A 14,505-nucleotide genomic window follows, 5' to 3' on the forward strand; every position below is an offset into this window, starting at 1 on the left:
CTCTGGAAGGCTGACCCCACCCAGGCTGTGTTTGGAGTCCTTCCCTACAGAAACGATACCACAAAGCCCTCCAGTTTTCCTTCAGGCCCTGGCAACAAGCCTGCTGTCCTTTTGTAAATCCAAGGGTTTACTGGTAGCTGTTTTGGAGCTGCAGAGGAGAGTATAAAAAAATAAACATATGATGGCTATGAAATTCTAAGAAATCAGACAATTGTTTTTGTAGCTCTGGTCCTAATTTGCAATTCTGAATTCCTCAGTGGGCATCAGGTCTTCAGACACTGCCCCCGGAGTCTTTGCACTACTCCACTGGGAAACTCACACTATGCTTGCTTCTCTGGGTCTATATTTTTTTTAATGCTCCAACCAAAATTAGCCATGTCTGCTGGGCTCCTCAACCTTTCATGATCAGGTCAGTCTGCTCCATTAACTGAAGAGCCACCAAAAGTCAGAGATGATTGTTGTCTGACACAACAGAACTATTTCCTAAATCAACAGGACATAGTATGTGTTCAGGTGCCTGAACCTCATCAAATACCCACAATGATATCTTCTGGATCCCCAGGGAAGTAAATCCTAGCCCTGGTTGCACATTAAAACCTTTTGATTCAGGGTGGACCTTATAATTAACTATGTATGCCCCCCATAACCAATTAAGTCAAAATCTGTGGGACAGAATCCAGATGAGGGTTGTTGGGTATTTTTGTTGTTGTTAGAATTCTAGTCACCCTAACATATAGCTACAGCTAAGAACAAAGGCCATAATAAGCTTGCCTCCATCACTCTGGGGCATCTGAAACATTGTGTTTGGGCTAATCTTTAAAGCTGTTACGATTTAGTTAACACCTGTACATTTAGAATGGCCACACCAAACAAACTGAGCAATTCTCAAGATAGATGTTTAAGGGTTCAAATATCATTTGTCTCCTTCCTGAAAGCTTGAGGCAAGATACTTCCAGAAACCAAGTAACTATACCCCTGGCACAGGAGATACCTGAAATATGACCTGAGATCTCTGTAGCCAATGTGCTCAGTTAGATGTTTGAGATTCCTTTGCTTCCATCATGCTGCTACACACACACACACACACACACACACACACACACACACACACACACACACACTCTCTCTCTCCCAAAAGTTGATATACTTACTGTTCCCCTTCTGTACCCTTATTTTAGTCTGAATATGTAAGCTCAGAATTCATCTACTAGAACTACTCTGAAACCACCTGGGCTGTCATTCACATCTCCATAGCCTATCTTTAAGTTCTAATTCAAGACCCCAACTTTGGTATGCCACCTCCCATGTGTGACCACCCCAGCTCTTGGAAGTTCTTTCCTCTTCTGAGAAGTATCCATTGTATGTACCATTTATTCCAGCACTTTGGTTATATCTTGTGGGCAAACAGATGTGCTTCCCAACACCTACATATGGTAGAAATCAAGATGTTTTGATTGTGCAACTTAATGTAAAATCATGAGAATCTAAGCTTCTTCGGTTCTGGTTGGTTAAAAGGAAATTCTATAATGGTGTATAAACAATGAATTGCCTGATCTTTAGAACAGCATTGTGAACACCAATGGTCTTTTCACCAGTTAAAAACAAAACAAAACAAAAACAACAACAAAAACCTCTAAAAGGAAAATGTTTGTCCCTAAATACACCATCCTAGGATGAGTAAGAGGAAACTAAGACTCAGAGTCCCATAGCCAAAGACAAAGTTCAGGATCTATACCAATGGTTCTCAACCTTCCTAATGTTGTGACCTTAGAGTTCCTCATGTTGCAGTTATCCCCAACCATAAAATTATTTTTTCTACTACTTCATAATTGTAATTTTGCTACTGTTATGAATCTGTAAGTATCTGTGTTTTCTAATGGTCTTAGGCGACCCCTGTGAAAGTCATTCAGCCCCTGAAGGGGCCACAATTCACATGTTGAGATTCATTCATCTACACTGAGAGCTCAATGTTCTTTTGACTGACTGAGAGATTCTTAGACCTAAACATGCATCAGAATTACCTGCAGGGCTTATTCAAATGGCTCTGAACTGGGTTATGATAATCACATTTTTAACAAGTTTCCAGGGGTGCTGATGGTGCTGTTCTGGGGACCATTGCTTTGAGGGTCACTGCTCTAATACAAGCTGTTTACTAGAAAAAAAAGGTGATGGAAACAGGAATTTCATGCCTACTATAATAAATGTTAGAAAAACAAACCAAATGCCATATGGAAATAATAAGAAAGAATAAATAGCTGAACCTATTCATTTCAACAAATGTCTAGAAGAATAATTTGTTATAAATTACAAATAAAATCTTGTAATACAGAAATCATTCTTTGTAAGAATTCAGTCCAAAGTATCAATATGTTCAATACATTTAAATAAACTTAGGCGTGATAGATGCATAACAGATTAGCAATAATCCAATGGGATGATAAATGGTGGCAGAAAAAGGATGAAAACCAGACCACCCATGTTCTTTGAAATTTCTTTTAAGTGGATGGGGGGTTAGCAACAAATGAATCTATCCATCCATCAATCTGCCTATCATTAATACAGTAGGTATTCACTGCATATCAACTTTATATCACTAAACTCTTTGGTGGCTGATGAATGGTAAAAAGAGGTAGCCCCACAGAGAACCTGTTCAGGAGAAATACATATCTACTTTTCAGAGGCAAAATTTACAACTGGGAAAATTAAATAACGATGCTGATATTTTGTTGAAATCTAGTGGTAATGGTGTTGTATCAGATCCAAGTTGGATTTAAGTTTATTTCATGAGCATTGGTGTGGCGGTGTCAGATACCCTGGAACTGGAGTTATAGACAATTGTGAACTGCCATGTGATTCCTGGAAATTGAACACACGTCCTCTGGAAGAGCAGCCAGTGATCTTAACTTCTTCTGAGCCACCTCTCAAATTGGAAAATAAAGATCAGAATTAGTTGAAATAGGAAAGAAAATGTCTTCCTGTCTCTAACCAGGGTCAGAGGGTCAGTTACTAGACATTGAATGAATTGATGAATGAATAACCAATGGATCTTTAAGAAGTTTAAATTAGATCTTTTTGATGTGGGTATTATTGGGATGAATGGAGAGGAAAGGAAATATTACTCAAAGTGTCAAGAGTGAATTATGATGAAGAAAATTAGTCTCCCGAATGCACACATGTATGCATATTCACTGGTATGTACATGATTGTGGTGTGTATGTGCCTGGTTGTTGTTGAAAGGGAACACAGGGAAAAGAAACTTGGAGTTGTGCTAAAGGGACTTGCATTATCACACAGAAAGTTCACGGAGGAGAGGGAAATAGCGGAAGGTAGGTGTATTAGTCAGGGTTCTCTAGAGTAACAGAATTACAGAATGAATACATGTGATTATGTATTTATGTATGTATATAAAGGGCATTTATTAGAATGACCTGTAGACTGCATTACATCTAATCCAACAATAGCTGGCTATAAGTGGAAAATTCCAAGAATCTAATAGTTGTTCAGGCCACAGGTTGGTATGCTGGACTTCCAAAGAAGTAGTTCCAATGCCAGTGAAGTAATGGAATTGCTAGCAAGGTGAGGGCAAGCAGGCAAAGAGCAAAAGCTTCCTTCTTCCATGTCCTTATATTGGCTTCCAACAGAAGGTGTGGCCCAGATTAAAGGTGTATATTCCCACCTTGAGATCCAGATTGAAGTCCTGTACCTTCCTAACTCAAAGATCCAGATAAGAAGTGGTTCTTCCTACTTCAAATTAAGCAAAAATAGTAACAATAAAATAAATCCCTCACAGATATGTCCTCCACCTTTTGGGTTTTAGTTCCAGATGTAGTCAAGTTAACAACCAAGAGTATCATCATACTGGGTTAAAAGCATAGGATGGGGCCAGAATGTTCCACTTACCTCTAAGGGTTTTCCCATACAACAGCTACAGTCCAACTCCTAAGCATAGGAGTTCAGGTTGGAAGCAATACTGTAACACAGGAACCATCCTACCTTCAAGGTAAAGTGGAAGAGAAACGCAGAGCTCACTGCAGGTTGTTACCTAGAGAGACCAACACATTTTGCATAAACCTTTCCTTAACATTTTCAGACCCAGGCCACCAATACAAATCAAAACAACAACTATAAAATATAATATGCTTTATCCTCTTCATTGGCAAGTAAATCCAAGTTTTCGTTTCTATTTCTCAACATCCTCAACTTTCTGGTAGGATATATCTCTCTCTGTCTCTCTCTGTGTCTCTCTCTGTCTCTCTGTCTCTGTCTCTGTCTCTCTCTCTGTCTCTCTCTCTCCCTTCCTCCCTCCCTCCCTCTCTCTCCCTCCCTCCCTCCCCACTTGGCTCCAACTCACACTTTAACAGACATACACACACATGATTATTACAGACCTCAGGCATCCATGTTCCTTCATATCTCCTATGAACAGCCATCACTTGAACACCACTTGAATCTTGGCACATAAACAAAACCAGTATAATCTGCCCAAGAAGTATAGACAACAGAGGGAGCCCACAGACCATGGACATGGTGCTGTAGCCATCTGCTTTGGGAATTGCTCATCTTTGGGCACTCCTGGCAAAGTTAAAACGAGAGAACTGTGGTCTCCAAGAAAATCCATGCTAGCCTCTCTGAGTTTCAGGGTGTTGCAAAAGTTAAGAGCCTGGATCAGAAACTTACCTCTTCCTGGATAGAGGATGATTCAGCCCCTAAACCACAGTAACCCAGGATGCTACTACCAAAACCCAGCAACAAGCCCCTAACTCCACACCCCTTCTATTCTGGCCACACAGGAAGTCCCTCCCTTCTAGCTGCAGATGGAGGGGGTCACTAAATCAAAATGCCTTTCTGATTTCTCAGATATACCTTTTGATGGAGAGCTCCGTCTAGGAGCCCAGCTAAACACAACATCCTGCAAGAGGTTCACCTGCAGAGATTGCATCCATCCTTCACTGGCTCCCTCCCCACATTGCCACAGGGCCTCGAAAGCTCATCTCATCACTTCCTTTTTAATCTCCCTGTGAGCACTTGTGCCCTCCTTCAAGGGAGCCAAGGTAATTTTAAAGAACACCTCATTTTGCTTTCATTTTGCACTGGCCTGGCCTCCCCATAAATCAAGGCTAAGGCAGAACTTGAGAGAACTAGGCTAATCAAGACTTCAATCTCAAGAAATGTTTAAATATAAATCAAAAGAGTCGAAGGCTCTCCAGATCCTCCGTTTCCTTTGAAAGCCAAGTTTGTCTTGTTTTCTTTCTTTCTTTTTTTTTCTTCCTCACTTTTTTTTCTGATTGGCCATGCTGAGTTCTGAAACCCATCATAGTGCCCTTAGAAATATTTCCAAATAGTTTTAGATGTTTTCTTTTAGGCACTGCACCGAGTGACACAAGAGAGCTATTACTAGTGCTTTGAGTGGGGCATTGGGGCAGGCTACAGCATCTTGCTAAAGGCTGGAGGGGTTTCCGTTTTAAACACAAATAGTGATTTGGCATCAAAAAGAATGGGGATAAAATAGGCAGAATTTTGACTTTGATTATCTCTCTGGTTTTAGATATTTATAAACTATGCAAACTCAGTGTTAAAAAAAAAGTTCTCTCTCTCTTTTTTTTGTTTATTTCTGATGGTTCCAATGGTTGATTGACAGTTCTTGCTTGAGGTTTTCAGTGGCTGGAGCAAGAGTGGGGATCTTCTTGAAAGCCCCTGATAGATCTGGCAACTGGACTGAAAAGCTGACCAATAACACCCCTTTGCATCCCCCTCTTTCTCACTGTGCTCTCCCCATGTGATCCCGGCAGCACACCAGATTTCACACACACACGCTGTCTTAAACCACAGGTTTCATTATTCAGGGATGACTCAATTGCCACTGCCAAGATGGTTGGTCATGTCCATGAGGGCCAAGTGGAGGTGGGACACCACAATGTGGCAGACCAGATGAGGCAGCAACAGCATTAGCACTGGGGAAGGGGGTGTTTGGAATATGCGTCTATTATATTTATCTAGAAAGGTATACAAAGCTAGAAGTTGGCTTATTTGAATAATTACATCCGGCTCTCACATACAGGGGCTAGCTCAAGTTAGCTAGTATATGACACAGTCCTGTGGTGCTGCAGACAGGTAGATGGAGTGGCCAGGGGTGTGAGAGTTCCATAAATGATGGCCAGGGGTATATATTTGTGGTTGATTGGTTGCCTTACATGAAAGGAACACTCACCAAAGCAGCTATTCATTACTTCTAGGAATTAACTAGGCCAAGATCAGCATGGCCTCAGATATCAAAGCACCAAAACACAGAAAACAAAACACATGGCCAATACACATGGCATTTTGAGTTCCAAGAGTTTCTCAAAGCTACAGGAGAGCCAGAAGTTCTCTTGCCTTTTATGAGGTAGCTTCTAAGTCACCCAGTATTACTTGTGTTACTACTTGTAACCAGCAAGTCATGAAAACTAGCCAAGGCAACATACACTGTACTGCATCGTTTGACAGAGATGTGCCAGATAATCAATGGACATACTTTAAATCAGCACCCATTCCATAATAATCTTCCCAGAAGGCCTTTAATGATTACTGGGTACCTCCTCCCCTTTTACATCAGAAGCTGCTCGGTCCAATTGTTAGCATCCACATTCTCCAGGTCAAGATGCTGCCCAAGATGCAAGAGTCAGCTGTATCCAGGTGTCTTTCAAAGTGGTTAAGGGTCAGGGTAATAAAATTGGGTATCCTTATAAGTTGTAGGGATAAGGCCACAGTGAAGTTCAACATCAGTCAACATTCACAGTTTCCACTCTCAGACTTCTGCCCAATGCCAGGGATGATATAAAAAGGAAGAAAGTAGCTGTGTCCTCTAAGACACACAATCATGGAGGGGAAAAGTTATGAAATACTTAATGAAGGATGCTGGAACAGCTCGAGTACACTTTTATGATTAACCTGCTCCATAACAGGTCTAGAAGGCTTTTTGGTTCCATGGTTCAAATGATATAAAAATACTCCTCCTTTCCCCTGGGTCCTATAATTCCTCTACTTGAAAGACTTTTCTTTCTCCTTAACCAGTCAAAACAGTGTCCTATTTAGGGGGTCTACTTTCTCTGTAACCCCTTTTCTGATGACTCTCCCATGGCACAGAGGTTATGTAACATGTTTGTGGTCACAAACCTATAAAGGTGCAAAGCCAAGACACACACACACACACACACACACACACACACACACACACACAGAGAGAGAGAGAGAGAGAGAGAGGAGAGAGAGAGAGAGAGAGAGAATATTAGGTGAGCGAGCGCCCATAAAGAGGGACATGCCATGAAGACAGAACCATGGGGAACAATACAGATGCAGATATTTAAGAATGTAATATACGGGCTGAGGAAATAAGACTTAGAGCAGAGGCCACCTTCAAACATGATGCAGAGGAAAGATAGGTAAGACTGTAATTGAACAGGAACTCTGCCCAAAGACCAATTTTTAGGCTGGAAGAAGCAAGCACATTTGCAGTCTAGTGGGGAATAAATGCTAAAGGAGGAGTAACAGCAGAAGAGAGAGAATAGCCAGGCAAAGCCAGGGTGAGGAGCCCAAGAGCCCTGCTACTCTATAGCTCTGCTCTCTACAGCCCTGATACTCCCCTACAGCTCTGCTTCTCTATAGCCCTACTCCTCTATAGCCCTGCTCCTCTACAGCCCCGCTACTCTACAGGGCACAGTGTAGAAACAGAGGCCTTGAGAGCAGATGCCATCCCCCTTTACCACGGCAGAGAACCGAAAAGGCCTGAGCCTTGGGGAAATAACAGAAGCTGCCTCATTTGCTCACTACACTAAGCTTGACCCTTCTGTCTCCAGAACTTGCAATGGTCCCTAGACCCCAAGCCTTGTGGGAAACTCTCCTTCGAAACTACTTTCCTACCTAAGATACCTGCTTCCTTCCTTTCTCTACCCTCCAACTCAAGGAGGTGATCGAGTCAAACATTCAGCCACCTGGCAGCCCCTCAAGTCTTTGAAATCAGCTGACACCATATCTGCCCAACTATGCAGGTTTTGTTAACCAGAGAAGCTTAGTTCCAGATAGATCTGTGTCTAATATTCCCTGCTGATGCTTTTGTTAGAGCAATAGCTTGAGGGGAGCTCTTCTGGGATAGTTGTCTATCGGCATGTGCCCACTGAGGAGTATGAGGTCAGAGCCATCTCAAGTCCACCTACTCCTGGGTCATCTGTGAACTCTTCAACACCTATTATCTTACCCATTTGTATTATTAAGGTTGTCTCTGAAGGAGTACAGGCAAGAGTCTTCTCATCTCACAGACTATTGCCAAAGGGTGACCTTGCTCTGTCCATTCACTAAGGCAACAGATGTAGATGCCTCATTTCACATGCTGTATTCTTGCTTTAAAAAAAAAAAACTAGGATCTATGTGTTGAAAAGAAAAGATCCTTCTGATTGGTAGATGAGGACTATTTTGAATGACACGAGAGTAGAGGACTGGCAACCATTGCATAGTACAGATGACCCACAGTGGTGTCCTGGCCCAGGCTGTGGCCTCGTGCCTTGACTGTGCCCAATACAGTATAAGTTTGTCCACTTACTGAGGCATTGCTCTTCTGTTAGAACAGCAAGATTTTTCTTCCATCTCTCAGTCCATAAGCAAATGTACCAGAACCCTTTGGATATTGCTATATGCAAGCCAAATAGGGCTCAATAGACCACTGACCCTGAGGCATAGGCAGGAATTGAAGTGGTAGCCTTATGTTGTGAGAAACAAAGTAGATAAAATGCCAGCTGGAACTCTGCACCTGTGCTGGCCAGTTTTGTGTCAACTGGATACAAGCTAAAGTCATGTAGAGGAGAGAACCTCAATTAAGTAAATATCTCCTTCAGATGGGGCTATAAGGAAGCCGGTAGGGCATTTTCTTAATTAGTGATTGATGGGGGAAGGCCCATCCCATTGTGGGTGGGACCACTCTTAGGTTGATGGTCCTGGGTTCTATAAGCAGGCTGAGCAAGCCATGGGAAGCAAGCCATAAGCAGCACTCCTCCATGGTCTCTGCATCAGCTCCTTCCTCCAGGTTCCTGCCCTGTTTGAGTTCCTGTCTTGACTGCCTTCAGTGATGAACAGTGATGGATGTGAACACCAAATAAACCCATTCTTCTTAAAGTTGCTTTGGTCATGGTGTTTCATCACAGCAATAGAAACCATAACTAAACCAGTACCTCTCTTTATCAATTTAGAAACCTATAATGAAATGTATAGGAATGAGAGTAGTATTGTTAGAAAAAGAATCCTTACTCTGATTTAGCTTTCTAATTATGCATCCACAATCCCAGTACCTTAATATTACTGATTAGACATAGCTCACAACCTAGCAAGACACAGTTAGCTGCTTTCACAGTGTACCAACACTGAAAACAGAACCCCCATACAGGACACTCTGGAGCACATGGTAATAAATTATTTCACCTTACCCTCTGGTTGTTTCTTCTGTGGATCTTTTCTCATGGATCCGCAGATAGGTTCCTAGGAGACCAGAACCATGGCCTGGTTTTCCAGTCAATTCCATGTCCACACGAGTGGATCAATGAGCAAAAGCTGATAAGCTCTAAGACACAGAAGTCTAGAACTCCACTCTAGGTGTTAATACCCACCCTTGTGAAGCTGATGAACTAGAAGGGATTGTGGAAGGCATGTGAATGCAGCCCTTTGGTTTCCCAAGTGAAGAAACCAAATTCTCAGTGGAGATAAGGACTGGCCCAGAGCTGCACAGGTAGGAAAAGCAGGTGATTTCAGTGATGACGAGAAGCTGTGTGAGGAAGCCCCCACTCCTTGCCATGCTGGTAAAGAAACAACAGCATCTCATTGCAATCCCTATAGTTACTCCAGAATGTAGGACCTAGTGGCATTATTATCCCCATTTTGTAGCAAAACAAACAAAGCCAACATTCTAAGGACAGGTGTAAAGTATGTTGAATGAAAGGTAACGGCTGATTGAAAATTCAAAGTTGATCCCTTCTGACTCTTAAAGAGGGATAAGATTGGCTGGCTATGATAATGGAAAGAGTTCCCTTTAAAAAAGAAAACAGAACAAAAAACAGATTTGAATTTTTCTAAATTACTTGAGAGGACATTGGGACCAGAAAAAAACAGGGAAGGAGAATGAGAATCTGTCTCCACAGCAGCATCAGCTTTGTGCCATTTTAAAACTCTCTGAAAGGAGGGGAACTGGCAGGGAACCTGTGGGATCCTGATCCCCAAAAGGGCCCTGACCAAAGCTGGATGTCAGCAATCACGGACACTACAGAAGACTAGCACTTCAGGAGCCTTTGTCTGGGTGGCCTCTGGGTTTCCTCCCAGGTCTGAAATTCAGCAATTCTATGTGCAGAGAATGTGGCATTGGATTCACTCCTTGTGAAACCAAAATGGGTTTCTCCTACCCGCTTGGCTTGAAGCCTCCACTCCAGTAAGGTTGCCCCAAATAATTGCAACTAAATGATTTTCATCCTGAGGGTGGAATTAGAATTGGTCTTAAGTCTTGAGTCACATGACTTCTGTTGGACCTGGGAAAGACCCATTCTCTTGTGAACTATAGCCATACAGTTCATCTGCCAAAGGGTTCCTCTGAAATGCCTCTTGAGGTGGTCTCTGAGAAAAGCTGGGTTCCAAGGAACCCCAAAACTTTAGTTAAAGCAACTAGGAAGCAAAGGACAGACTTTGCCATCCCTGCCTGTTTGTTCCACTCCATTCTATGATAAAACCATTAGAGGGCCCAGAAACAACTTAACCTCATTTCTCCCATTCTGGTGACTGAACACATTTTTTTAAAGCCCTATAACCCTAAACCATAATTCTTTTACAGCAAAGGGGAAGACAGGACAGTCACGCGTGGTTTAGAGTGAGGGTTTTGTGGGTGCAAGGTTAAAGGGAGACAAAGGCTGGCTTGGTTGTGGTCGTCCTTGTTTGGAGTTGGTAGGTGGGAATGTGAAATGTGAAGTCTGATGACTGAACAAAAGCAAAGCAAAAGATGGGGGGAAAGAACATGGAAGAAAAAAAAAAACACCTCTCAAACCTGCAGTTTTCTGATACACAGAAGGGAAACCCAAACGGCACTCATTATGGCGCATATTTATGGCAGATCATAACGTTAAATTACAGCTCTGTAGCCTCGGCCAGGACTGCAGAGTTCTTCCCATGTGCTTCCAATTAAGCGTGTTTGAAGTCGCGCTGGATATTTATTTGTAGAGGATTTACTGCACAGAGCGATTAAAGTTTGTTCTTGTGTTAGGAGTTTGGGGCTAGTTTGGGGGTGGGTGAGAGGAAAAGAGGGGGTAAGTTAGTCAGAGAGAGGAAGGGGGCCTGGGAGAGGACCCCAAATGAATATATGTATATGTTTTAAAACACACACGAACACACACACAAGGGCTCTTTGTTTTGAACATGGTGAGGGGCCAATATCCCTGACTGTGATTTTGTTTATAGGAAATCCTTTCTAATGCACGTTTAGTGTTTCCATATGGAATTCTCATAGGACTTTTCCACACACCCTCTCCCACCTCCCCCCAACCCTGGTGTTCCTCTCTCTCTCTCTCTCTCTCTCTCTCTCTCTCTCTCTCTCTCTCTCTTTCTCTCTCTCTCTCTCTCTCTCATTTGGATAAGGCAAGAGAAAGAAAGGGGACTGTACATTCCAAAGATTCATAGTCATTCCGGATCGAATTCAATGGATTTTGGCAAGAGTTGAAAAACCCAGATGCAGGGCTTCAGCCTCCCGCTGAGCCGCCTCCAGCTGCGAGTGTCTGGTAGAGGCACTTTGTAAAATCATGAAAACCCTATTAAATTCATGAAATACGATACACTGTCGTTTCAGACTAACTTTCCATTGAACTGTCCACGAAGGGAGAGTTTGGTTAACTTGCTGAAGAAGGGGGAGGTGGTGAGGCTGGCCGGGGAAACAGGCAGAGGCACTGCTGGGAAGGGAGTTCAATTTTGGGAATTCCAAAGAGGTTGCAGATTTCTAAGTGTGGGCCTCAGAGCACAGACCAGAGTGAGCAGGCTGCCTCAGAGTTGACTCTTCCCTAGAAACAGGGTGGTCACCACAATGTTGCCTCAGGTTGGAGAGCATCTTTCTGCAAGGAGTTCAACTGCAGAGGTGATTGGTTTCAAAGCCCAACAGACTACAGCAATTGTTGGCAGACATGTGGACTCCACCCCTTCTCCCCCTTGTTTTACAGCTATGGGATCAAGGGGGTGGTGGCAGGGGGAGAGGGGTGTTGTCCAACGTCCAGCAAATTGAAAACCCAGGGCTTCTGGATCCTAATTTGGTTCTTCCACCAAAATCCACCACTTCTTTGGGTAAGCCAGATGGAGGCCTTCACTGAGGGATCCAAGTCTCTGCCTCAGCTCAGAGCTGCTGACAACATTAGTTTTTGCATGAATTCACAGGCCCAGACTTACCTCACCACACCAGCTATGAAACAGCCCTTCCTAAAGAAGTTGGGCACACTTGCTCATTTCCTATTGGACTGTATTTCATATCATAAAACTATTACATGTTGATTTTCAAACAAAACAGAGTGAAGAGTCCCCAGAGGAGAGCTGGTTTTGCTTTCTGGAAACTACCACAGGACATGGGCAATTGAGGTGTGTGTGTGTGTGTGTGTGTGTGTGTGTGTCTGTGTGTCTGTGTGTCTGTGTGTCTGTGTGTCTGTGTGTCTGTGTGTGTGTGGTTTCCTTGAAGGAAACCAAATAACCAAATGCAGACCCTCCTTCTCCATGCCCTGCTGCCCTACAGATCTAAAGTTCAAGCCTTGGGATGAAAGGTATATCAAAATACCATGACCCACTTGTCACCCGTATAGTGTTCCCTGAAGTGGGAATGTCACACATCCTGCTCTTGGCAACATTTCTGATGCAGCTCTCAAGGGTGGTTTCATGCATGGAAAGTGATCAGAATCAAAACTGACATTGATTGAGTACTTACAATGTGTTAAGTCTCTATCCTGTGGGCCAGACATGAATGAAAATGTCTCATACTAGAAACAACACTATAAAGTAGGAATGCTCTTACCCCCAGGTTGCAAATATGGAAACTGAGGCAAGTTACCTGCGGTCTCAAATACAAGGGGCAGAGCCAGTCTTTGAACCTCAAGTCGGTGAACTTGAGTCTGAGCTCCCAAACTACCCAGCACCCTCCGCACCTCCACTCCCACCTACAACCTAATGCACAGCCCTAAAGATCAGACCCCAGCCACCCAAGTATTATGCCTATTGAAGGTATTTTTATTTTGTTTTCAATTAAGTACTATAGTTTTTCCTCACCTTTTTGATATATAAACCCTCCTATGAGTGAGTGATAATGCCTGAATTCTCTAATACCCTAACCCAAAGCTTCTCCAATTGTGAGGTGGCAAGAGTACATACACATCCCCCAAAAGTCCTACTGAAATGCAGATTGGTTCTGTGGAGAATTCTGAGTGTGTACATCACTAACCAGCTCTGGACATGTCTGCTGGGCCATGGTACAACCTAGAGAAGCAAGGCTGTAAATGTCTCCAGGTGGCTTCCTTCACAACATGCCAGAGGTCCTGGGTGTCTTCAGTGAAGGCACCTGTAGAAGAAGTCAACTGGGAGAATCAACTCTATACAGTAGGTATTGCAGTTATGGTTGAGGTTAATCTGACTGCCACCTACCAAGAGACCTACTGTGTTTCTAGACTGCAAGTGTCAGGCACTAGGGAAAAAGAAAATGGTGCGGTCTTGGAGGATAGTCGAATCCCCTTGATGTTAATCTTTGCAGCAGCAGAAAACATCCAGACGACATGGGAACAAAGAGTCCAATATCTACACATACTTGGCAGGATTGGTAATTAATAAACAGCATCGAGAGGTCAAGAACAGTCAGATCCAAGGGCCTCTCTTAAATCCTAGAGGAACAGTTGCTGACCGAGAGGAATTGGCTTGTTGATGCCATTTCCATCCTCCTGCTTGTCAGCTTGTGCAAACATTTAACCTTTCTGGTACCGCTTGTTTGATAGTAAAACAAGAAAATTTTTAGATGATTTCCATCTTCTCTCCCCTTTTTTCTACCCTGAATTATGAGTATCTAAAGTACCCTACAATAAATAAAATGTGACCCATTGTCTGACTGTCTAAATACTCTGATGTAGTTGCCAATGTCACATCAGGATAGTACATGGAGACAGTTTCTATTCTAGCCAGAAGCTGAGAGTTCCAAAAACACAGCTTCCACCTGAACTTAGGTATATACTTCGGGGAACAGATATAGGTGGATTGATTCCTACACATGCTGACAGAGATCTGGAGCTTGAAGGTGGGATTCCAAGCCCCTGGGTTCTTCTTCCTAGCCAAAACACACCACATAGCATTCCTATCCACTCTGGTGGCCAAAAGAAACAGGCAGCTGTGAGTAGGAGGAGGTGGCACTTGACCCCTGCATGACTGTCTCTGCTCTATGAGTACTGCGTTCCAATGAGACCAGCCTAGCTCAGTGGACTATGTTGGACTTCATCC

General features: G+C 43.1%; 1 protein-coding gene across 7 annotated transcripts in view; it reads left to right on the forward strand.

The window, feature by feature from the left end:
- The window catches only part of LOC113833667 (urea transporter 2), a 253,969-nt gene that overhangs the window by 155,841 nt on the left and 83,623 nt on the right, over positions 1-14,505 (forward strand). The window contains exon 4 of one of the 7 annotated variants that reach the window (XM_027397964.2): positions 4,858-5,051. The exons of the other annotated variants lie outside the window; for them this stretch is intronic. The gene's annotated coding sequence lies outside the window, so the exon portion shown is untranslated. The remainder of the gene's footprint in view (positions 1-4,857; positions 5,052-14,505) is intronic. 7 annotated transcript variants of the gene reach the window in all.

This window comes from Cricetulus griseus, chromosome 2, assembly GCF_003668045.3.
Source record: "Cricetulus griseus strain 17A/GY chromosome 2, alternate assembly CriGri-PICRH-1.0, whole genome shotgun sequence".
NCBI classification, from domain to species: Eukaryota; Metazoa; Chordata; class Mammalia; order Rodentia; family Cricetidae; genus Cricetulus; species Cricetulus griseus.